Source organism: Gouania willdenowi, chromosome 17, assembly GCF_900634775.1.
Source record: "Gouania willdenowi chromosome 17, fGouWil2.1, whole genome shotgun sequence".
NCBI classification, from domain to species: Eukaryota; Metazoa; Chordata; class Actinopteri; order Blenniiformes; family Gobiesocidae; genus Gouania; species Gouania willdenowi.
Window position 1 is genome coordinate 35,292,001 of NC_041060.1, and position 25,394 is coordinate 35,317,394.

General features: G+C 38.5%; 1 pseudogene; it reads right to left on the bottom strand.

The window, feature by feature from the left end:
• Positions 1-228: 228 nt before the first annotated feature.
• The window catches only part of LOC114478825 (zinc finger protein OZF-like), a 33,523-nt pseudogene continuing 8,357 nt past the window's right edge, over positions 229-25,394 (bottom strand).

Here is a 25,394-nt window from a genome sequence, read left to right on the forward strand (position 1 = left end):
GAAGTGCTATTAAAAAAGGGTGGATGGAGGGGAGCGGTGCATGAGACACCCCCGACGCCAGCACAGCCCGGAGGACAGCAGGCCCCAGCCAACAGCCCCACCCCGCCCAAGGCAGAAACATGTTTTTTGTTGGGTAGATGATGTTTTATTATATTAATCAGGTAAGTTTCAATATTTGATGGATTAGTTTTAACTGTATTCCAATTTTTATGGTTTGTGATATAGTGTCTAATCTGAAAGTAACGAAACATATCACTTTGAGGTAAAGAGAACTTGTCTTGAAGATATGAGAATGGCTGTAGCACGTCATCACAGAACAGCTGATCAATAACCTTTAGGCCTCTGCCTTCCCATCTCTTAAAGGTTGTGTCCACTGTGGAGGGGGGGAAATCTGGATTTCCGATAATCCGTATTGCCCGTGAAAGACCGGCTGTCCCTTTAATTCCCTTCTGGACCGTTGACCACATTTTTAAAGTGTGTTTTATCCAGATATTTTTTATTTCCAGTTTCTTCTGTGACTGCTTATCCAGAAACACTAGGGTGGACAGCGGTGAAGCAGTGAGTTTTGCTCAATCAGAAATTTGTGCCCGCTTTTGGAATATTTCATTGTTAATTCTTGGAGAACAGTATAGCACAAAGCAAAGATTCTGCCATGTCATCACAGCAGGGGAAGGACAAACAGTCGTAAATTCCTGTTCTCAGCTCTTTGTCTCTGTTTGTAAGGGGAAAGAGTGGGAAACTCTTCCTGACCAAATGGTCAAGAAGTGTGCTGTGGTATCTGTCAGACATGACCTCCTACATAATGTACAGTATACAAACACATGATGGACATCAGACTGTCTTCCATATAGAATACATGTCAAACTCAGGGCTCAGGTCCCAAATCCGACCATTTAGAGCATCAATTTCAGTCTGCAGGAGAAAGTCAAAATGCCAGAAAACATGAATTATTGTGTAAATTATAAACTAATTCAGTTGTAGATATCACAACCCCTCTAAAAACAAATCATTTTAATTAAACTTCACAATATTTGCAGAGCTCACAGTTTTGCCATGGTGACATCATATCATGGCAATCATTTTAAACTCAAATTTTGCAAGAACTCTCAACTTTTGAAAGTTATGCAATTTTTCCTGAATTATTCCACAACATTTTAGAAAATTAAAAAAAAGTTGCTGATAAACAAAGGCTGGTTTTTCTATTATCTGCAGCCCTTTGGACCCCAAACTGGTCCGTATTTGAACCCACAACTAAAATGAGTTTGTCAGGCGTATAGTCATTAGTGTATAATAATAATAATAATAATAATAATAATGTTATTCATTCTTCATATACATCATGTATGAATACAGAAGCTATAGAATGTATATCCTGTATAGAAGTGAACGAAGAAAAACTTCTTCCTGCTTCCTTTCCAACTGATCATTGTATTGATCTTTTCTTTCAGACCACACCTTCAAAGATCAACAACTTCCTGAACTGTTGGTGTTCATTTTCCAGCTGACAGCAGGTTTAAGTTGGAATCCTGTGCAGCCTGATCACTGGGTTCTTCAGTCTAACACTGGAACCAGAAGGTGTCGTCACCATCCGTGTGTCACTGGCATCTGAAGATGATTCCTGCTCCATGTCTCCATCCACACAGAGATGTGATTGGAGAACAGATGAAGTGCTGAAGGTCTTCCCACACTCGTCACATTTGAAAACATTCTTCTCATGAACACATTGGTGGAGACGAAAGCCTAATTTGCTCTTGAAAGATTTTCCACACGTGTCACATTTATGAGGTCTTTCTGATGAGTGGCTGGTTTGATGATGTTTTAACTGATGATATGTTGTAAAAACTTTGTCACACTGGTCACAGGGACACACTTCATGTCCAGTGTGAGATCTCAGGTGGATGATGAGGTAATGTTTCTGTTTATATATTTTCCCACAGTGGTCACAGCGATACAACTCTGATCTGGAGTGAGTCTGCATGTGACTCGTTAAATGTGATCTTGTGTAAAAGTCTTTCCACACTGTTCACATCTGTGAGCTTTGATTCCACGATGAATGAGGACATGTGCACTGAGGTGTCCAGATAGACTAAAACTCTTTCCACATTCCTCACATCTGTATGGTTTGTATTCTCTGTGGATATGTTGATGCACTAATAAGCTACTCTTCAGCCTAAAGGCATTCCCACATTCATCACATGTGTGTGGTTTTTCTCCACTGTGAACAAGCTGATGGGTTTTCAGGTTGTGCTTTAAAGCAAAAGCTTTTCCACACTCGTCACATTTAAACTTTCTAACTCCAGTATGAACAGCTTTGTGTGTCATTAAGTTAGAACTCTGGTTAAAAGCCTTTCCACACTGGTCACAGGTGAATGGTTTAGATCCAGAATGGATTCTTTGATGTGCGGTGAGGAGTGATTTACTGGTAAACGCCTTTTTACACTGGTCACAGCTGAATGGCTTAGCTCCAGAATGGATTTTTTGATGTACGGTGAGGAGTGATTTCCTGGTATACGCCTTTTCACACTGGTCACAGCTGAATGGCTTAGCTCCAGAATGGACTCGTTGATGTATAGTGAGTTGTGATTTACAGGTAAAGGCCTTCTCACACAGGTCACATTTCAACTTTTTTCTCCAGTATGAATGACTTTGTGACTTATTAAGTTACCCCTCTGGTTGAAAGCCCTTCCACACTGGTCACAGCTGAACGGTTTTACTCCAGAATGGATTCGTTGATGTACAGTGAGGGTTGATTTGCTGATAAAGGCCTTTTCACACTGGTCACAGCTGAATGGTTTTTCTCCAGAATGGATTCGTTGATGTACAGTGAGGCTTGATTTGCTGATAAAGACCTTTTCACACTGGTCACAGCTGAATGGTTTTTCTCCAGAATGGATTCGTTGATGTTCAGTGAGGTTTGATTTCTTGGTAAAGGCCTTTCCACACTGGTCACATGTATGTGCTTTGGCTTTCACTCTAGGCTGGAGCTGCTGTTTTTGTTTTGGCTGAGCTTTGATGTCCTGAGAGCGTTGAGGTGTCACTTTGTTCTGTCTTCCAGAGTCCTGTAGAACAGATAGAGATTAAACACAGAGAAGGAACCAAACAAACATTTGTTTCTAAATGTGTTCCTGGAAAGAACAGTGACTGATAAAGATGAATCTGACATTCACATGGACGTCAGGAACCAAAGTTTACCATCAGAACAATGACCAGTGTTTTTCAACCTTTTTTGAGCCACAGTACATTTTTTACATAGAAAAATCCAATGGCACACCACCAACCAAAAACATTATAAAATGACAGTTTTTAGCCTAATAATGACAATATGACTTGTAGGGGACATATAAAAAAATCCCCTTTTGCAGTGTTTTTGAACATAACTTGGGAGTCCACCGGCACACAAAATGTGAAATACACCCATCCAGTTCTTTGTTTGTGGTTTGTGTTAGTCTTGAAGCAAAACAACTTGATTGACACATTTGTGCAGAAAGCCGGCATACCTGTGACAATGCAAGCCTCAAAGACACAGACCAGTGTGATCAGCTGAGGGAAGAAAACATCAAAGGTCTTATCAGCATAGACAAGACCTTGCTTCCTGGCAAGTTGAAACTGTGGTGCCTGCAGTTTGGATTGCTCCCCTGCCTGATATGTCCCCTAACGGTCTACGAGATCCCCATGAACAAAGTTAAGAAGCTGGAGAGGACAGTCAGTTCATACATCAAGAAGTGGCTTGGCCTCCCATGTTGCCTTGTTTTATTATTCTATTGTGTTGCACTTGTACTTTTACCACAACTCTGTACAGCACTTTGTGATTTTATCTGCAAAAAGCGCTTTATAAATAAACTACTTACTTACTTACTTACTTGTATGGACTCAGTGTCCTGGAATTGCCTGTCTCTTGCCTCACAGAGGAGTTTAAATGCACCAAAGTGAGGCTGAACATGACCCTGACCGAGTCCCAAGATGACATGATCTGAGTGGCTGCTCTCAGAATGGTAACTGGGAGGAAATGGATCCCATCTGAGGCCATACAGCAAGCAAAATCTGCTCTCATGCAAGGAGACATTGTGGGATAGGTGCAGCATGGAAGAGGTGGGTTCGGACTTGGGACAAGTAGACCCACATGGAACAAGGCAACATCAACCCAGAGGAGAAAGATTCTTGAGAAAGTTGTGGCGGCTCAGCTCTGTGAATTTCTTCAAAACAACAGCCTTTTTCGAGGACTTCCAGTCAGGTTTTAGAGCTCAACACAGCACAGAGACTGCTTTAGTTAAAGTAACTAATGATCTACTCTGGGCTTCAGATGGACGACTCTCAGTGCTGGTTTTATTAGATCTTAGTGCAGCTTTTGACACTATAGATCACTATATTCTACTAGAGAGATTAGAGAAATTACTTGGAATCACAGGGACTGCCCTAAACTGGTTTAAGTCCTACCTACCAGTTTGTACACGTGAATAATAGGTCTTCTACAACTATGTTGTTTGTTCTTTGAACAAATGGAGATGGGTGAAAAATAGCATAATATGAGACCTTTATCTTAGTTACATTCACTCAGTGTGAAACATGGGCCTGTTGAGTTGAACACAAAGCTGATATCCTGGGAGGAATTGAAGACAGACACACACAAAACTTTTCCTCAACAGCTCTCAGTCTCTCTTCGTTTTTAGTTTTTATAACAGTCAGGGTTGAAACGCTCAACTCACACAGCGATGTCATGGAAAATGGGAGTCATTTTGAAATAGCTTTGTTTGACAGAATGGGGAACTCCTTTGCAGCTGTCAGCCAAAAACTGGTAGGTCAGTAAAGCTTAGCTTTAAACTATGATCTTATCTCAGTTCAGTTAGTTCCTCTTGCTCTTGTAAAGACATGTCCTTCCCAACAACTGATGCTGAGCTATATGGGTCCCTAATCTAGTCAAGGGACTCTGCGAAGACTGAAGAGAAATATAACGAAAGCTTTTCCTCAAGAGTTTTCAAATGTTTACCCATTATCTCACACAGAGCAACGGTGTTGACGTCTTTCCATGTCGTGGTGAGCAGAAAAATGTCAAGGTTGGCACACTCCACATGCTGTTGCCAGAGCTTCACTTTCGAACTGAATCCATTTATTTTATCTGTGCTTGTAAACAGGTTTTCATTTCGGCTTTGTATTTGTGTGTTCAGTTCATTCATGATGAAATGAATATTCCAGGTATGTCAGCTTCACAGACCACTCATCACTTGCAAGTACTTTGATTAATCAGTCCTCAAACACTTTAAATTCCTCACCCAGCTCATACACACTGGGTCGGTCAGACCACAACCTCATTCACCTCAGCCCCTGTTATCTGCCCCAGGTGAAACGCCAGCCAACGACCACAAGGACAGTGAGGAGATGGTCGGAGGAGATGTTTGAGGCACTGAGAAGATGTTTTGAGGCTACAAACTGGGATGCACGCTGTGAATCACATGGACAAGATATTGATAACCTCACAGAATGCATCACAAATGATATGAACTTCTGTGTGGACACCACTGTCTCAGCTAAGACTGTGAAATGCTACCCTAACAACAAGCCCTGGGCAACAAAGGACATCAAAGCCATCCTGCACAATAAGAAAAGGGCTTTCAGAGATGGTAATAGGGAGGAGGGGAGAAAAATACAGGGGGGGCTTAAAGGGACAATCAGAGAGGCTGAGGTGGAATATGGCAGAAAGCTGGAGAAGAAGCTCCAGCAAAACAACACCAGAGAGGTCTGGAAAGGGATGAGGACCATCACTGCTTTAAGTCAGCAACAGAGGGTTGGAAGGTAGTGAGGACCAGGTCAATGAACTAAATCTGTTTTTTAACAGATTTGATACTGTGGCTACTTGACCCCCTGCTGTCACCCCTAGTCACACCACTGCTGGCTGCACTGAAACACAATCATCCCCTCCTCCCCTTAACCTTTCACACCCATGCAGAGGGTCCCTGTGGTGTGGAAGTACATCCTGTCTGGTTCCTGTTCCAAAGACACCATGTCCCAGCAGCTCCTAGGATTACAGACCGGTTGCATTAACCTCCAACATCATGAAGACCCTGGAGATACTTATCCTGGTGTAGCTCCGACCATTTCTCAAACCACAACTGTACCCGCTACAGTTTACCTACCAGCCCAAGGTTGGAGTTGGACTCACCTGGATAAGTCGGCGAGCACTGAGTCATGTTCTTTGACTTTTCCTGTGCTTTTAACACCATCCGTTCAGCTCTACTGGGTGAGAAGCTGACAGAGATGCAGATTGACTCCTCCATTATTTCCTGAATTGTGGTCTACTGAGGGCCCCTCTAGGGACTGTACCCTCTCCCTTCCTCCACACCACCTACACCACGGACTTCATCTACTGCACTGAGACCTGTCATCTCTAGAAGTTCTCGGACGATTCAGCAGTGGTTGGATGTATCAGGGAGGGGGACGAGGTGAAGTACAGAGCTGCTGTAGACAGCTTTGTCACATGGAGTGAGCAGAACCATCTACAGCTCAATGTGACAAAGACTAAGGAGCTGATAGTGGACCTGAGGTCAGCCCTGTCTCCATCCAGGAGGTCAGTGTGGACATTGTGATCCTCTACGCTGTTGTTTGCTGGGGGAGCAGATTGAGGGTCGCAGACGCAAACAGACACAGACAGGAAATCATTCCTGTCTGTGGAGATCAAACTGTAGAATTCATCACTGTAACCTCACAGATTTTATTATTGTAAATATCTGTATCATATTGTATATTTGTGTTATATTAACATCTATCTTTTTTTTTACTATTGTAATGTGTGTGTATCTAATCCTTATTTTTACAGGCTTTACTTAATTATACACTTAACATATATTCTTTCTTGCTTTACGTTTATTCTTTTTATTTGTCATATTTTCTTGAGCGGCTGCAACAAAAGTAATTTCCCCCTCGGATAAATAAAGGAATTCTGATTCTGATTATATAATTAGTTTCATATTACAGAGATGTCCAGAAAAAAAAGTGCTCGGCTTTAAAAAAGCCTAGCACTCTTGCCGAGAGCTCAGCGATGTCGATGCCGCTCACACACGCAAAGTGAACCAGTCTAAGTTCCTCCGTCAGATCCATCCAAAGTTCCCACAAACACGGTGACTGTGCTCTATTAACTAAGCTAAGCTAACCCACCGACACATAAGACTGGGCTAAGTGCTAATGCTAACCACTTCATGAAACGACTAGTAAAAAGATCTTACTGTCATTAAAACACAAAGAGCCACAGATTTATTAATGGTCAGATTTAATACTTTGAAGGAAGGATAAAAGCTAAACATGTCACATGTTGTGTGAAATAAATTTTGGCATAAAACTATCGTCACTATTCATTCGTCCCAACTTGTGAAACACAATATTTTTAATTATATTTCACGTGTTCACAGATAAAGCTGGTCCCATTAGACAGTAATAAATATTGTGATTATTACACCAGAATTTCCCATTAGTAATACTCAGTATATTAATGATTACATCATCAGCTTGATCTGGTTTCATTATAGTAAATCAGAGAGATATTTATCAACCATAACTTTATGTAACTCATTATCAGATATTAATAAACTACATTCAGCAGCAATAAAAACACTATTGGAGTTATTTTTGTTTTTCACGTGCTTTTATTTTATTTTATTTTTTGAATGAATTGCATATAATAACACTAATGCAGTGACCCATAAAATATCAGCTCATTAACTCTATGAGTCAGCAGATATTGTAGCTTTTTTTAATGTGTTAATGTTATTACTGAAGCACATTCTAGTGTGATTTATTCAATTTAATTTGTGTTTGTAAGGAACCTGTTTACACTTTAATTTGGGAATTGTTTTATTTATTTATTTATTGTTTTTATTTGTTGTAATTTGCCCCAAGTTAAATTTTAAAGTTTGTAGCAACAAAAAGCAAATAAATAATTTGTCATCCGATTAGTCGGGTATTGTTTCAATAATCAATGACTAGTCGACTATTAAAATAGTAGTTATTTTCAGCCCTAGACGCTACACCATGGCACTAAGCAAAAGTAAAGTAACCAATAAATAATGTAAATACAGTACACTGACTAAAATGAAATATCTATTATAAAACTAATATCTTTCATGTTTTTCATGTTGTAGGCTGTCAATCACTGAAGCCTCTGCGTTCCCTAGTTTTACCCCTTGGCCATGTTTGCACTTTTTTATTTATGTTTATTTATTTTACTTTTAATGTGACCAGCAATGGCTTGTTTTAAGATTCACTAGGATTTAACTTAAGTGAAAACAATTGATATTATTTATTTTAATTGTATTTTTTGTGTGTTTGTTAAAACCGTATTTCAAGATTGTGACTTTTTGTAAGACTTTATATTTAAGTATCGTTAATAAATGGCTTATAATAACACATCATAGTCATCATTTCAAAATTCCTCTCAACTTATAACATGTTTTTTTTACAAAAACACGGTTGGCCGCTGGTGCGTGAGAAACCCTGCTATGTTTTCTCTAATGGCATCTCCGCCCACAAAACTTACATTGACTAAGAGTTGAGCGTGTTCGCTTATGTCGTGGACTCATCAGGTTAAAAAGCTAATTTTCTACTAATGCAAATCTTTTCCAAAACAACATTTTCAATGTCTGCAGACATGTCATCAATTTGTCTGGCAATTGTGTTATCTGAGAGACGGACTTTGGCTATTTCTTTACCGCCGCATCGGAGCCGAGCGTCTCCTTCACAATGGCTTTGCAGGGAGATAATATTAATGACTCTGCCACAGTGTGCAACTTTTTTGATTTAGCAACAAGTTCAGCAACGTGGTAGCTAGGTTTGAGGGCTCACTCATTCAACTTTGTGGTTCTTCTCATAAAAATGACCTGCTTTTCTGTGTTTTCATGCAGGTGAACAAAATAGTCCACGTGTTTGTTTTGAAGTGTCAGGTGTTTGGTTTGGAGATGGTATCTAAGCTTACTTAGGACCATAGCACTGTTGGACAGCTTTTCATCACCCACAGAGCACAATGGATCAGTGTCGTCACATCCCCAGTGAAAGTAAATCCAAATGAAAATATATTTTCTGTACGAACTCAAGTTCACTGTCATGCTTTATTTTGATTCCCTCCCATACGAGAGCTTTCATCAGGGTCTGAATTTTGTCCCAGGCTCTGCTCAGAGAGTTTTCAAAAACTTCTCCATCACTGTCTATCACGTGTTTCATGCATCACTAAAACTGCATCATGTCTCCAAGGCAAATAGCTCAGTGCTGCCCCCTACTGAAGCAGAGGAGAATTACTTTTAAAGCACAGTCACTTTACAATGGCATGATATTAACATTTTGGACAATTAAGGAAACTGGATAATTTTCCACGGCCCACGTTACAATATCTCACGGCACACTGGTGTGACGCAGCACACAGGTTGAAAAACACTGGACCAAAGCATCACTGCCTCCACAGCTCAGTAGCAGAGATGGACATTAGCATTAGCATTGTCTCTGATCAAATGAAGGCATTTGAAGCTTATTTACATCTTATTAAATAATGTAGAGAAAATATGAGGAGAAGCTCAGATTGGTTTATTGAAAAGGATCAAAATAACAAGTTGTGCTTTGAATGGTAACCTGTCTAACTGATGACCTCCTAATGATTGTGTTGCTATAGTTGCTGTTTGTAACTGTAGCTGTTCCTTTGATGTCTAAATAAACTCTGCACTATGAGCTCAGAAACAAGTCTTTTCACAATAAGAGTCAGACTAGTGTTGTGTATGAGATAAGCTCAGTTAAAGGCAGTAACAGAGGCTAACGCTGCTAAAAAGTCAGATCAGTGATGTCACACACAGTAGAACAAGTTGATCTGAACTGGTTCTAGAGCCACAAATGGAAACAATAAAGTCTAACAACAACATGTGATTCTTGGAGGATCTTCTTATTCACACACTGCATTATTAAAGATATGTGTAAAAGCTGACATTTCTTATCAGGGCTCATCATGTTATGGCTGATCTGTTGTTGTACTTCCTGTCTGTGTCATTGAGCAGTTGGAGGTCACATGTCCACCAGAAGTCCAGCTGATGTTCAGCTTTAAAGGTGTCCTTCACTGGTTCCACATTCACTGGTTTTGTTCCACGTTTGCTGAAAAACTTCAATCCACTCATTTCTCACCTTTTCTGAGGAGTCCATGTTTGCTATCACGGCTGAGTGGTTCCACAATCCTCCTTCAGACGCCTCCATTCACCTATAACATCAGCATGGAATCAGCTCCACCTGAAGGATGGAAGAGAGAGAATGAACGTGAAGGATCTAGAAATACTTTGCACTGTTATCACTTTGAAATGGACTAAAAGGATCAGTTTGTTCAGAGATCACATGATGTGGAGGAAATACTTTGATTTTGAGGCTGAAGAATTTAAATTCCCATGGATTAGTTCATCTTCATGGAAACACTTTGACTTTGTTCTGTAGGAACAATGAACCTGATTGGCTAATGACCTGATAGCTCCTCCCTCCTCTATTCTTTTTAAACTAGGGCTGTCCCAGTACAACTTTATCACTTCAGATATGATTCTGATATTCCAACCTTGGGTATTGGTCGATCTGATATCAGTGCAAATCATACATATATTTATGACTTGTTTTTTTATTTTATTTTTATTTATTCAGTTTATTTCCGACATGGTTACATTCACTTTTTTTTTTTTTTACATGCCGAAAAAGGAGACGAGAGAAGCAGTTTGCTTATCTGGGTCCCGTCCCCTGTTTTACCATCGCAAATTTACATGGGTTTACATGTCTCTCTGGTCAAACATTCTTGAGTTGTTCTGAACAGTCCTTTCTTGTGTATTTTCATCTGTAGTCAGTGTTGTCTTGTTTTTATTCCTCCTCCTCTCTATCGTTGTTCGTGTTGGCCTTGTTCCCTGCCAGACGTTGTTAGCATTCCTCCAGTTCAAGAATAGTTCCTCTTTCGAAGGTGTTTGGAAGGTTTTTCCCTTTTCATCCATAATGTCACCACTCGGGAATGTCTCTTTTGGACACACAAGTTTGCAGCTTGTTTTGTCTCTACTTCAAGGTTAATCCAGCTGTTGTTAGTTCTATTGGCAGTGTTGTATTTTCCACTGTTAGATTTAACTTGTATTTAACTTGTATAAACACATTATTATATCTTAGTTCATAAGCAAGGTAGTAATTTCATTGTATTATATCTTAGTTCATAAGCAAGGTAGTAATTTCATTGTACAGGAAAACGTGTTTCTAACTGCACATATGACAATAAACACTTTGAATTTAAATTTAATGTAATCCTTGATCACCCCACCACCTAGAAATTGAAATGAATAAATGACAGACCTTTTTTACTCTTGGTTTCCACATTTAATTCAGTCTCCGTAAAATAATCACAGTGAGTTTTGTTTCCAGTGTTTATATAGATCTGGGTCCATATCCATAATTACCATCAGTAATGTTGTTGTTTAGGTGGATCCTTCGTATTTTCCCAAGTCTTCCATCGTTTTGATGAGGATTGGTTTTCCGTTCTCTTCTCCCAGTGGTGTGATATAAATCCTGCAATTTCTTGTCCACGTCTTTAGAATCTTTCCTCCTTTTTTTATTTGGCGTGCCTTCCATGCGATGCTTGCATTTTGTTTCGTCAGGTTTTCATTGATGTACACCTTCGTTCCCTTCAGTTTATTTCCTTGCTTCAGTAGTTCTCCTTTGAATTTCATATTCGTGAAGGTTATTTTTACAGCTCTGTTATCATTTTTCTTTGGCAGGAGATGGCAGGAGTTGATGTTGTCAGGGTTCAGGACAATGTCCTTCGACTCCAGATAGTCAATGACCTGTTGTTCAATCGATTTTGTTTCTTCGTCACTCGCGTAACTCCTGGGTTTTATCTTTAGGCCTGTGATGATGACATCTTTCTCTCTTTCCTTTTGTTCCAGCTGTTCAACCCTGGCGTTCAACAATTTTATCTCTTCAGCATTTCTTTCATTCTTTTCTTTCAGTACCTTTGCTTCGCTTTGTAGGTTTTCCAGTGAGTTTTCCAGCGTCTTTTCCAACGACTTTATCTCGGCAGATAGGTTTCGTAGACCCTCGCGTATCATCTCCTTGGACCGCTTCCAAACCCGAATTGAGTTCCTGAAGGGCATCCCTGCGGTTTTTTCACCATTTTCCTCAGTCTTGGGGCCCCATTTTTCAGGCTGTTCAGCTGTAGCCAGCTGTAGCCAAGGTTCGTGTTATCGGAGCGAATGAAAACACGTCTGCCTCTCCAAAGACCAGAGACGAGACCAATACTGTATTGTGTAATTTGTATTGTAGAATGTTATAATATGACCTTAGCTGATAGTTAACAGAGAACAATAATCAGCAACAGAAGGGATGAGAAAAAATGACTTATTTATAGAAGAGCTGGAGCGGAGGTATGAATGGACTGATTGGATCAGAGTGGTTATAGCAACGATTTATATAATGTGATACTAGTTTTTTGCTGATATTGGACTGTTATAAGATATCCTATATCAGAATGAAACATCCCTACTTTAAACTATTGGTAGATGAAAGCTCAGTGGTTCTGTGCACCCTCTATCACTGTCTGGTTTGGATCTACAACCAAATTAACAGAACCAGACTGGAACAGATAATCAGGTCTACAGAAAAGATCATCGGTGTGGAACTGCCCCCCATCCAAGACTTATCCAGGGTCAGGAAACGGGAAGGTAACATCACTGCAGACACCCATTACACACACAGTCACAGCACGGAACCAAATACAACAGAAGCAGTACGTTGTCATGTGGGACAATGTGTCATTCCACCGTGCTGCTCTGGTCCAGACTGGTTCAAACGCTATCCACAGTTCACAGTCCTATATTTTTCACCATACTCTCCTTTTCTTAACCCAATCAAAGAGTTTTCTCTGCGTGGCGGTGGAAGGTTTACCATCTGCGGGCCCAGGCTCAGGTACCCCTCATTCAGCTCATGGATGACGCCTGTGACCAAGTCAGCGCCGTAGCTGTTCAAGGGTGGATTAGACATTCAAGGTGGTCTTCAAACGTTGTCTGGCCAATGAAGATATTGCCTGTGATGATGATGACATTCTCTGGCCAGATCCAGCTCCACAAAGAGACAATGTCTAGTATTTTTTGTTTTATTTATCAGATTGTTTTATTTTATTTATTATCTGTCATTTTTTACCACCAGGGGGCGCAATTTAACTTCTTGCCAAAAACAAACCACATATTCTGACTCAGGGGAATAAAACGCATTCGCTGGTGCCACATTTTCTATTAAATGAGCACTTTTTTGCACTGCGATTGTGTATTTTGGCCTCTAGTGGGCGCAGTTCTGACTCTACCCAGGAGAGATGCACATATTCAGACTCGGGCAGAGCAAATCTTTCCGCTGACACTTCGTTTTGCCCGATCCGAGAACTTTTAGAAAACCAATGGGAGAAGCACTATCGACGTTGGAGCCGTTTTCACACTGCTCTCTCCCATAGACACAGTACACGGAGCCGGCTCTAACTGACACGCCCCCAGGGTCTCAGAGCAGAAAGAAGTGCTTGTTTTTCTATGATTTTGAGACCTCATTTTATAATAATAACAATTTTCTTTAAAAGCACTTTTCAGGACACCCAAGGACACTTTACAGGAAATACAGGATAATAAAACAGAATAATAAAAACAGTGCAGTACATTAAAAACAGTATATTACAAAGAAGACAAAAGAAATGTAATGTAGGTGAAATAGGGATGAGAATTTACAGAGAGTGAGCTGATTGGAAGAGAGGTTTAGAGTCTGGATTTGAAGAGGAGTAAGCTGTTGATGTTTCTGATGTCCAGGGGGAGGAGTTCCAGAGTTTGGGAGCAGAGTGACTGAAAGCTCTGCTTCCCATGGTACTGGGGGGGGGGGGGGGGGGGGGGGGGGGGGGGGGAGGTCAGACAGGAAGTCAGGGGGGGGGGGGGGGTTGTGGATGGCCATGAAATGGAGTATTTTTAAATGTATTCTGAATTTGATGGGGAGCCAGTGGAGCTGCTGAAGGACAGGGGAGATGTGGTCAGAGGGGGTTACGGTGATGATATGGGCTGCAGAGTTCTGGACCAGTTGGAGCTTATGGAGGGATTTGTGATGAAGTGACGAGGCTGTGAACCAGGATGGCAGTGGAGTGAGGAGTGAGAGAGGGGCGGAGGGCGGTTGATGTTGCGTAGGTGGGAGTATGCAGGCCGGGTAATGTTATTGATGTGTGAGTTGAAATGATAGGGAGCTGTAGAGGATGACACCCAGACACTCCATCCTCAGATTGAAAAAGATCCATAAAAAAACCTATTTAAAATACGTAAACAAGTGACGCTTAGCCTGACGGGGGGCGATGGGGGCTCGTCAGGTCTATAAAGCACTGGAGGAAACTCATAACTTTTTATTTCTCTTTTACTTGGACTTTTTGAACTTTTTTTTTGCACCACTTTAAGTGAAGACAGTCAAGGATGTTCTTTAGTTCTAATAACTGCCATTGGTCAATAAGGGTGCAACGATTAGTCGACAAAAAACTAGAACAGAATTAGTTACCGACATATGTAAATGTTGGTTACGTCATGATATGGCAAAATTAATGTATCATTTTCATGATTAATATATCATATTAAAAATTAATGTTCCTACTTATAATAACGTGATTCTTCTTTTGTGTTTTTCCTTCTTCCACACACACACACACACACACACACACACACACACACACACACACACACACACACACACACACACACACACACACACACACACACACTTTAAGTTGGTAATTGTTTTATTCATTTATTTATTGTTTTATTTGTCATAATTTTTATCATAACTGTGATAAATACAGAAATGATCAGGATATATTTTAGTTTATATCGTCCATCCCTAGTCTGGGAACATTTCACCTTTGACACAATAAAAAACTTACCTGCCCCAAACCAAATTTAAAAGATTATAACAACATAGAGCAAATAATTGTACGATTTATCGTCCGATTAGTCAATTAATCGTTACAATAATCGATGACTAGACGACTATTAAAAGTCGTTAGTTGCAGACCTATTGGTCACTGACTTCATAGAACGTACATGAATGTTTATGGTTAATAAATACGTTTGAAATCAATTGTTGACTTTAGTTTTTATTCTTACATTAGAGTAAAATCATTTAATATTTTATTGGTATAATATATATTTATGTAATATTTGTACAGGTTACTGTACATTGTGAATATTTCACTGAAACTTGATTTGAAGAAAACGTGTGAATGAAATGAAAAGCACATTTAGATGTTTTCCTAAAATGGTTGATCCTTACTGTGGTCCATGGAGGTGAAACGCTGCTTTTTGAACCCAGATTAGATCCTCCAGAACGACCAGAATCATCAACTGTTCTGGTTACCAACTGTGTCACTACAGCCAGCCAATAAACACTGACTTAAATAATGAATTACATTAAATTCATTATTCGTACCACTAGATAGAGCCCACGTACCACTGAGAATCAGTGCAACTATTGAACCCTGAGGGACATTAATGCTGCTGTCATACATCTTCATATGACATACATTAAAAAGGAGCTATCACAATAATCCATGTCACTACAGATATATATATATATGTGTGTGTGTGTGTAGTGACATGGATTTTCTGAAGAAATTGATAATATTTCTAAAGAAATAAATGTATTTAGAAAACACAAAATCTAGAAAATAAAAAAAATAAAAGGATTTTTAAAAGGTCACTAACCGACCTGGAACTCCTTTGCTAAATTGCTTATACATAAATAAAAATAAAAAATAAAAAGTAACCTGATTTAAATGATATTCAGATTAGGGCTAGGATTTGAAATATGTAAATTGTTGTTTTTTTACAGGTAAATAATTGTATATTCTGAATTTTTTTCTAAAAAAAGTGATGAAATCATGATCTTACAAAATTAATTCCATTGATTTATAGTAACTGGAAATTAATTTATGCAAAAATAATTGTTAGAATTGTAAAGTTATAATGTATTTCTCTGACAATAATCGTAATAATAAAATGTGTAATGATGACATCACTGAACAAACTAAACCTAGTCCTTTTATCTTTGTCTGACTTTACACACAGATGTTTGAGATTTAATCATCTCATTTATTCTATGTATAAAATGTGTGATTTAACAGTGAGTGTGTGTTTCTGTGTTAACATACAACTAAACTAACAGCTGGTTTAACATTAGTCTAACTAAACACGCTAACGGGTGCTAACCAGTTAAACAGGGTCACTATTCAATCTATAACACTAGCTAGCTAGCGGGCTAAAGGCTAACCACGTGGCAGCTGTTTCTAACACATATTAAACAGTGAATAATAAGATGTGTATGATAAACTACAGGAACATTAGCAATGACGGTATCTTTATATTCACAGAGTGTAAACAATACATGATGAACACAGACAGGACGCTAACGTTAGCATCAGAAAAACATTGCTCTGAAACCTCCACATCAGCCTCAATGTGTCCTAAACCATCAGAACCTTCCAGTAAAACCATTAAAGGATGTTTTTATCTTCCAGTTCTAAAGGATGGTGAACTTTGACCATTAAACAAGGTGGGGGGGGGCGTGGTCCAGGACAGACCAGCCCACTTAATGAAGGTGGGGGGGAGGAGCCAGCCCACAACATAACTCATGTCCCTTTATGAAAAGAAGTGCAATTGACTGTTGCTTTGGACCAAAATTAATATATGAATCATTGAGTTGAACCTTAAGTAACTACAGTAATATAATTACAGCAGTAAAGTGATTTTACAGCATGTTAGTGATATTAATGTAAACAGGTCATTAATATAATAAATGACAGACACACTGAGCCACTTGTCAACCACTTACTAAATATATTTATGTGATTAGAATCTGATAGGCTGACCTTTGTTGACATTGAAATGCTGTGAACATTCCTGAACAATCTGTCTCACTGTCACCAGGAGGGAAGGCAACGATTTATCAAGTCATCATCTAGTATCCATAGAAACGCCTCGTAACTGATCAGCTTTATTGATCTATTTGTTAAGACAAATAAAGGTGTATTGGTGCATGTACGGAGTGTCTATTTCCCTGTTTATTATATTTAGCTGTAGTTTCTTCTTCTGCGTTTTTGGAGGTGGTTTGGTTGGTAAACAACTAAAAACATGTGTTTTATTAATAAGTTATATGATGTAGTTATATAACATATATGACTTATAAGTTACAGTTTTATATATATATATAAATATAAAAGTGTATTATGAAGTTTGCCTCATAACTGCTGGTTTCTAGCGGTATTACACAAGTTTTAAAAAGTTACAGATCGTATTCATCAAATGTGTTCCAAAAGTCACATGTACAGAGACAGCCAATAGAATGACCCGGTGTTTGATGATACACACATATGGATGTTAATACAGACACACAGAATGAATTACACACCACATAGTTTAGTTACAATAAAGGCCTCAGAAATACATTAACATAAAAACATTAAATATAAAACACTAAATATAAAAACATTAAATATAAAAACACTAAATATAAAAACACTAAATATAAAAACATTAAATATAAAAACACTAAATATAAAAACATTAAATATAAAAACATTAAATATAAAAACATAAATATAAAAACATTAAATATAAAAACATTAAATATAAAAAAACTAAACATAAAAACATTAAATTTCATTAAGAAGTAAAAAGTCCAAGTGATGTGCCAAAATAATATCATGAATTAACAGTGATTGTTAACAAGAGATCTAACGTTAAGAAGAGCTAACTTTAAGACTTTACTGGAGACACTTGTGGACTCTTTGGATGACGTGTTCTAGTAATCACATGATTATCTCTATGAAGCTTTAGTTTGTCTTTAATGTAACAATGTTACCTGCAGTAGCTGTGTCCACAGGGAACGGTCACCGGCTCCTTCAGGAGCTCCAGACACACGGAGCAGGAGAGGCTTTCTGTCTGAATCTGAGCCATTTCACTAGTCACACACACACACACACACACACACACACACAACACACACACACACACACACACACACACACACACCACACACACCTGTGGCCTAATTCCAAAGTCCACTCACACACTCACTGCCTACACTAAATACATTTTCATGTTAATGGATTAATTTAACATCTCATTCTTACAGGATTTTAAATTAGCTGGAATTTCCCAAACTGCATTTTAGTCAAAATGTAAAAAAACTAAAAATAGATCGACAGCAGCAGGAAACCATGTCTTTCCTCAACAAAGGAAAACCAGGAAAGAAGGAGAGAGAGAGAAGGTGAAATGAGGGAAATCAACTGCTTCCTCAATGTCTCACATCAATGACTGGGCTCAGTAAATCTACTCTGATACTCAACACTAACAAAACTGTGTGTATGATGTTCAGTAAAAAAATGATTAAAACATCACTATTTTAAAAGGAGAAGAGCTGCAGTTGGCCACAGAATTGAAATAACCTTTAGACCATCCCTGACTACTGGTACTGGTGCTGCTAGAATGTTCCTACAATGCTCTGATTTGATCTCATATTGATTATTGCTTCACAAACTGGTCAATCACAGGAGTAACTGCACTCAAACCCAGTGGTGGTTTTTGATATGGCAACATGAGCAGCCACCCAGGGTGGTAATCTCTAGGAGGTGCACCAGAAAAAAAACAACAAAAAAACTTTTATATAGCGCTGCTGAGCTGAGGCTGGGATGTGTCCATCCTCTTGAATGATGAGGATGTTGAGATGTGTTTGTGTGTGACATTCACTGCCACGTCACCTAAAGGTGTCCAAACACCTGGAGACGTCAGCGTGTACGGACAGACTGGACACCTTTGTTTACAGCCAGAGTTCCTTCAGAAAAGAGCAGATTTAAGGTTATTCGCTTACAACGTGCACCAGTGCACCGTGTGTGTGACTTAAAACGCTTCTCAGTGATCCTCCACTCCAAGTGAAGAAGTCGCCCCAATAGTGACTTTTATACATGTGCTTTCCTCTCAATTCTCTATTTCTTATACTTGCTTCACTCTATAAATATACAATTACCTTTTTATTTTAGACTTTAGGGTGTGTTTTTAGGTTGATTTCTAGTTGGTGTGTTGTTTTTTTGTTTATTGTTGTATTCTTACCCTTTAATAGTTTTATTCCCATAATAATGAGTTTACAAGCTTTAAATTGCACTACTTTGTAAAATACACACACACCTACACACACACACACACACACCACACACTACACACCACCACACACCTACACACCTACACCACACACACCTACACACACACACACACACCACCAACACACACACACACACACACAACAGTGAAGGGAGGAAGTGTACTTCTTTCACTGACACACTGTGGCCCATTCCAAAGTCCACACACACCACACACACAACACACACAACACCACCCACACACACACAACACACACACACACACACACACCTACACACACACGTATATACCTGGTTCTTTCCACCTTTGGACTTTCTCATTGTGCCATGGCACCAGACTGGGCTGCAGAAATAAATTAAAGGGAGGTCATTATGTTTTTTGGGGTCAAACCTTTCCACCTCATGATATTTGCTTCAGATTAAACAGGGTTGCAGACACTATTACGTGGTGAGAAATCATTCTTCCCTCCTTTAAAAAATAATGGTGTGTGTGTGGTGTGTGTGTGTGTGTGTGTGGTTGGTTTTTCTACCCTGGTGGGGTCCACCTCCAGAAATATCACTCACAGGTTTGAACTTTTTCAGTGAGTGTTAGATGTTTCAAGTGATTTGTGTGTTCCCTTAAATTTTTCATGATTTTAGAAGTTAAAATCAGATCTGTATGACCTTCAGAAAGGGTGGATCCCATAAGACACCATTCTGTCATTGGTCCCATAACGTACATAAATCATACTGAATTATAGAGCTGGGTATCACCAGGTACCTCACCATGCAATATATCGTAATATTTTTGTCCGTGATGATATTATCGCAATAATCAATATATTGCAGGAAAATGATTCCACGATACAAACACAATATCTGTGACTAATTTATTTACTGCAACTGAATCTATTTCACAGGAATTACAAAACATTATCAGTGGAATTTCACATGAAATGACAGTAAATCACAGTGTGTACTACACAGTGACTCACACACACTGACCACAACTAGTCACATGACCTTGTGTTATGTTTAAGTCTTTAAGAAACACTGATTCTATAAATAATGCTTCACCAAAATATTGTTCATGTTTGTGAAATATTAACTTTAAATCATTAAAAACAAAATGAATGCAGTAAATATTAATTTCAGTGTTAATATTATTAACTTCTCTGTAACATGGACACATATCAGTGCTGCTTAACAAACACAATTATTATATCATCTTCATTTTTGTGACATTCACAAAGTATCTTCATCATGTTTTCTTTGATAGACATTGATTTATAGACACAGAAGTGAATAGACAGTGAACCTCCTAGACAATAACTAAACACTGTTAATATTTACTGTAGTGGAGACTAACATCTACACAGATAAACAGCTTCTGTTTATGAAAATAAACAGGATTATTATCACATCATCAGCATTAAAGAACCATTCTGTAACATTGAACAAAGTGTAAGACTTGGAATTATGTGAGTGATAAAAGTGTCAAAGTTTTATTTCAATTATTACAGTGTAATATGTTTTATTTTAACAAAAATATGGCTTTAAATCAGTTGTTTTTACTGTAACAAACTGTAATCAGATGGTGAAAAGTGTCACTGACATGTTATTATTAGTAAGATTATTATTATTTTAACATTAATAAGTTAATGATGCCACACTGTGATATAACTAAGTATATAAACTTATTTTAAGGACATATGATGAATTTGTGTAAAACAAAAGAACCACATGGTTTATTTGTTATTATGATTTGTTTTTAAAACAGAATAAACAAAGAATGAAGGGTACACAGATTATAATACTACATATATGGTTTTGATACAATTCTTTCTTATTTAATATTAAATAAATGGTAAATGGACTTGATTTTATATAGAGCTTTATCACCACTGAAACAGTCTCAAAGCGCTTTACATATCAGCTCATTCACCCAATCACTCTCACATTCACACACCAGTGGGACAGGACTGACATGCAAGGCACTAGTCGACCACTGGGAGCAACTTAGGGTTCAGTGTCTTGCCCAAGGACACTTCGACACATAGTCAGGTACAGGGATCGAACCCCCAACCTCTCGATCAGAAGACGACCCACTGTCGCCCTAAAATCTCTATAATAAAGTCAACTTTCAGACATTTGTTATTCAGTAGATCTGTTTATTTACATGATCAAACACTGTTGTTGTGGTGAGTTTCATATAATATTAATAAATACATTTACAAACACAGACCACCTAAACTTCTTTAATCTAAACCAATCTACGATATCAAAAATCAATAATCGAGCAGTATTTCAGTGAGCTGTGCAGGTGACCATAGAAAGATTCTAGTCAATGTACAAACAATGACATCACATCTCATATTCATGTTTAGTCAGAATGTACATGTTATTCACTCCACAGTGACAGTTAACAGTTATTATTTTTTATACACTATGTAGGAGAATTTTATCACACTTTTATGACTCAAAACAGACCAAGGAAAAATGTCTTCAATCCCGACATTGTTGATCCTAGACTGTAGACCCCCTGCTGACACTCCATCATCCTCCCCAAAGAACAGACACATTCCACAGAGATACAGATGTAGCATGACAACCTACATCAGAGACATCTTTGTCAACATGAAGATTGGAAAGAAAGAATAAAAATAAAAGCTACAACACCATCCGATGCTTTAAAGGCAGAACTACGCGTCTTATCCATTTTAAGACATTGACCCAACTTTTAAACTTTCCAGGACAAACAACTCTTTATATGTGTCTTTATTTAATTCATCTGTTAATCACTAACTTAAGACTTTTCCAGTGAAGGTGTGTCTGAAAATTATTATTGATTGATCAAGTGCCTCCATGTCTTTTTGGGTCATGCTTAAAGCTAGAAATAATTCATATCAGTCATTTATGAGATAATCAATAGAAAATCATCTTTCAAGGGAAATGTTTTAGAAACTATTCAATATTCCTATGATTATTGATCAAGTGTTTCTGCTTTTGTCTTTTGAGTAAAGTTTAAAAATACATTTAGACAGATTAAGAGTAACATTAGGATAATTACTTTGAAAGGTGACTCAGCACAATATGACTCATTATAATAATGTTTTCATAATGTTTACAACAAGTTTTATTTAACAAGACGCTTAAGAAATTTTAGACCTAACATGAAAACACCCTGTATGATCTAGTTTTTATAAACTCTTGTTTAAAAGCACATGTGGGGATAGACCACCATCTGGTCTGTACGGGAAAGTTAAGAATCCCACTTACTTCTGCTACCCAATCCGAACTACACCTCAAATGTGTTTAAAACCAATCAGATCACAGCTTGATATGTTTATAAAAGGCCTCAATCCCTCCTATCTCTCTCCCTCCTATATCACTATCACTCCCCCTATCGCTCTCCCTCCTATCTCTCTCCCTCCTATATCACTCCTCTCTCTCTCTCCCCCCATCTCTCTCCCCTATCTCTCTCCCTCCTATCTCTCACCCCCATCTCTCTCCCCCCTATCCTCTCTCCCCCTATCTCTCTCCCTCATATCTCTCTCCCCCATCTCTCTCCCCCCTATCTCGCTCCCCTCCTATCTCTCCCCCCATCTCTCTCCCCCCCAACTCTCTCCCCCCTATCTCTCTCCCCCCTATCTCTCTCCCTCTATCTCTCTCCCCCTATCTCTCTCCCTCTATCTCTCTCCCCCTATCTCTCTCCCCCTAATCTCTCCCCTCCTATCTCTTTTACCGTAGAGTTAAAGTGAACATCACTTCCTTATGATGAAAACTAACAGAAAAATAGATCAAAACCAAAATAATGTCTGTGTTTTATTAAGAATTGTGGAGTTGTATCAAACCTGGTCTAAACCAGGTCAGTCATAGTCTGAATGTGCTGCTGCTGCTGGTTTTCACACTTTATTATTGAAATGTTTGTTCTTTGTTTGGCCCAAAAAAGTTGATTATAAGCTAAAGTGAAAATATTATTGATTTTTGATACATTTATTTGTGTTGTGTTGTTCACTTTTTGCAGCTTTGTTTTTATTATATTTTATTTATTGGATATGTTCAGTTTTATATATTACAGTAAGAGTTTAAATATTTTACTCACTGTTAATTTACCTGTTTGTTAAAAACAAGCAGGGGCGTGTCTAGACCCCCTGGGGGCCCGAGGCAAGAAGGACTATGAGGCCTCCCCAGACCCCAGAATGATGGTGACTGAAGTCCAGGACGACGGATCAGTAAAGAAATACTTCATTAAATAATTAACATAATAAATAACATAACTATCTAAACTAAATGCAGACTTTAAACACAATATATACAGTAAATGCCAGAAAAACAAACACAACTAAAATGTGCTAAATGTTAAATTGATAAAAATGCAACCAAGCAACAAAACAACAAAAAACAAGGAAATGAAGTAGAAAGTAAAAGTACACTAACCATAAACATTGTCATTTTGTCATTTTCTTTGGTGAATCTCTGAGGTGGGTTTTCTGAACATTGAGGAAGTCCATGTTTGTTATTTGGTTATTTCCTCACAATTTGACACAGATCATTGTCATTGATAGCTTTAGCCACAGCACAGGATCATCTGATATTATATGATTTATTATTATTTGAGGACCTTCTGTTCTGGTGATGTGGTGTCATGGGGGTGGTGAGGAGGTGGTGATGGAATGCTGTGCTGCCATGCTGCTGCTGCATGAAGGTACCATCATGTCCTACTCTTCTTCTTCAAGGACCCCCCTCATATGGAATCAGAACAGTATCATAATGAATGAACTCTTTGGACGAGAGTAGACGTGTTTTAATTCGCTCCGATAACACGACCTTGGCTACAGCTGAACAGCCTGAAAATTGGGCCCAAGACTGAAGGAAAATGGTGAAAAAACCGCAGGGAGGCCCTTCAGAACCCAATTCGGGTTTGGAAGAGGTCAAGGAGATGATACGCGAGGGTCTACGAAACTATCTGCCGAGATAAAGTCGTTGGAAAAGACGCTGGAAAACTCACTGGAAAACCTACAAAGCGAAGCAAAGGTACTGAAAGAAAAGAATGAAAGAAATGCTGAAGAGATAAAATTGTTGAACGCCAAGGGTTGAACAGCTGGAACAAAAGGAAAGAGAGAAAGATGTTCATCATCACAGGCCTAAAGATAAAACCCAGGAGTTACGCGAGTGACGAAGAAACAAAATCGATTGAACAACAGGTCATTGACTACCTGGAGTCGAAGGACATTGTCCTGAACCCTGACAACATCAACTCCTGCCATCTCCTGCCAAAGAAAAATGATAACAGAGCTGTAAAAATAACCTTCACTTATATGAATTCAAAGGACAACTACTGAAGCAAGGAAATAAACTCAAGGGAACGAAGGTGTACATCAATGAAAACCTGACGAAACAAAATGCAAGCATTGTATGGAAGGCACGCCAAACAAAAAAGGAGGAAAAATTGTGAAGACTTGGACAAGAAACTGCAGGATTTACATCATACCACTGGGCGAAGAAGACGGAAAATCAATCCTCATCAAACGATGGAAGGACTTGGGAAAATACGAAGGATCCACCTAAACAACAACATTACTGATGGTAATCATGGATATGGACCCAGATCTATATAAACACTGGAAACAAACTCACTGTGATTATTTTACGGGAGACTGAATTAATGTGGAAACCAAGAGTAAAAAAGGTCTGTCATTTATTCATTTAATTGCTAGGTGGTGGGGTGATTAAGGATTACATTAAATTTAAATTCAAAGTGTTTATTGTCATATGTGCAGTTAGAAACACGGTTTCTTGTACAATGAAATTACTACCTTGCTTATGAACTAAGATATAATACAATGAAATTACTACCTTGCTTATGAACTAAGAATATAATACAATGAATTACTACCTTGCTTATGAACTAAGATATAATACAATGAAATTACTACCTTGCTTATGAACTAAGATATAATAATGTGTTTATAAAGTTAAATCTAACAGTGGGAAAATACAACACTGCCAATAGAACTAACAACAGCTGGATTAACCTTCATGTAGAGACAAAACAAGCTGCAAACTTGTGGTGTCCAAAAGAGACATTCCTGAGTGGTGACATTATGGATGAAAAGGGAAAAAAAAAAAAACAACTTCCAAACAACTTTGAAAGAGGAACTATTCTTGAACTGGAGGAATGCTAACAACGTCTGGCAGGGAACAAGGCCAACACGAACAACGATAG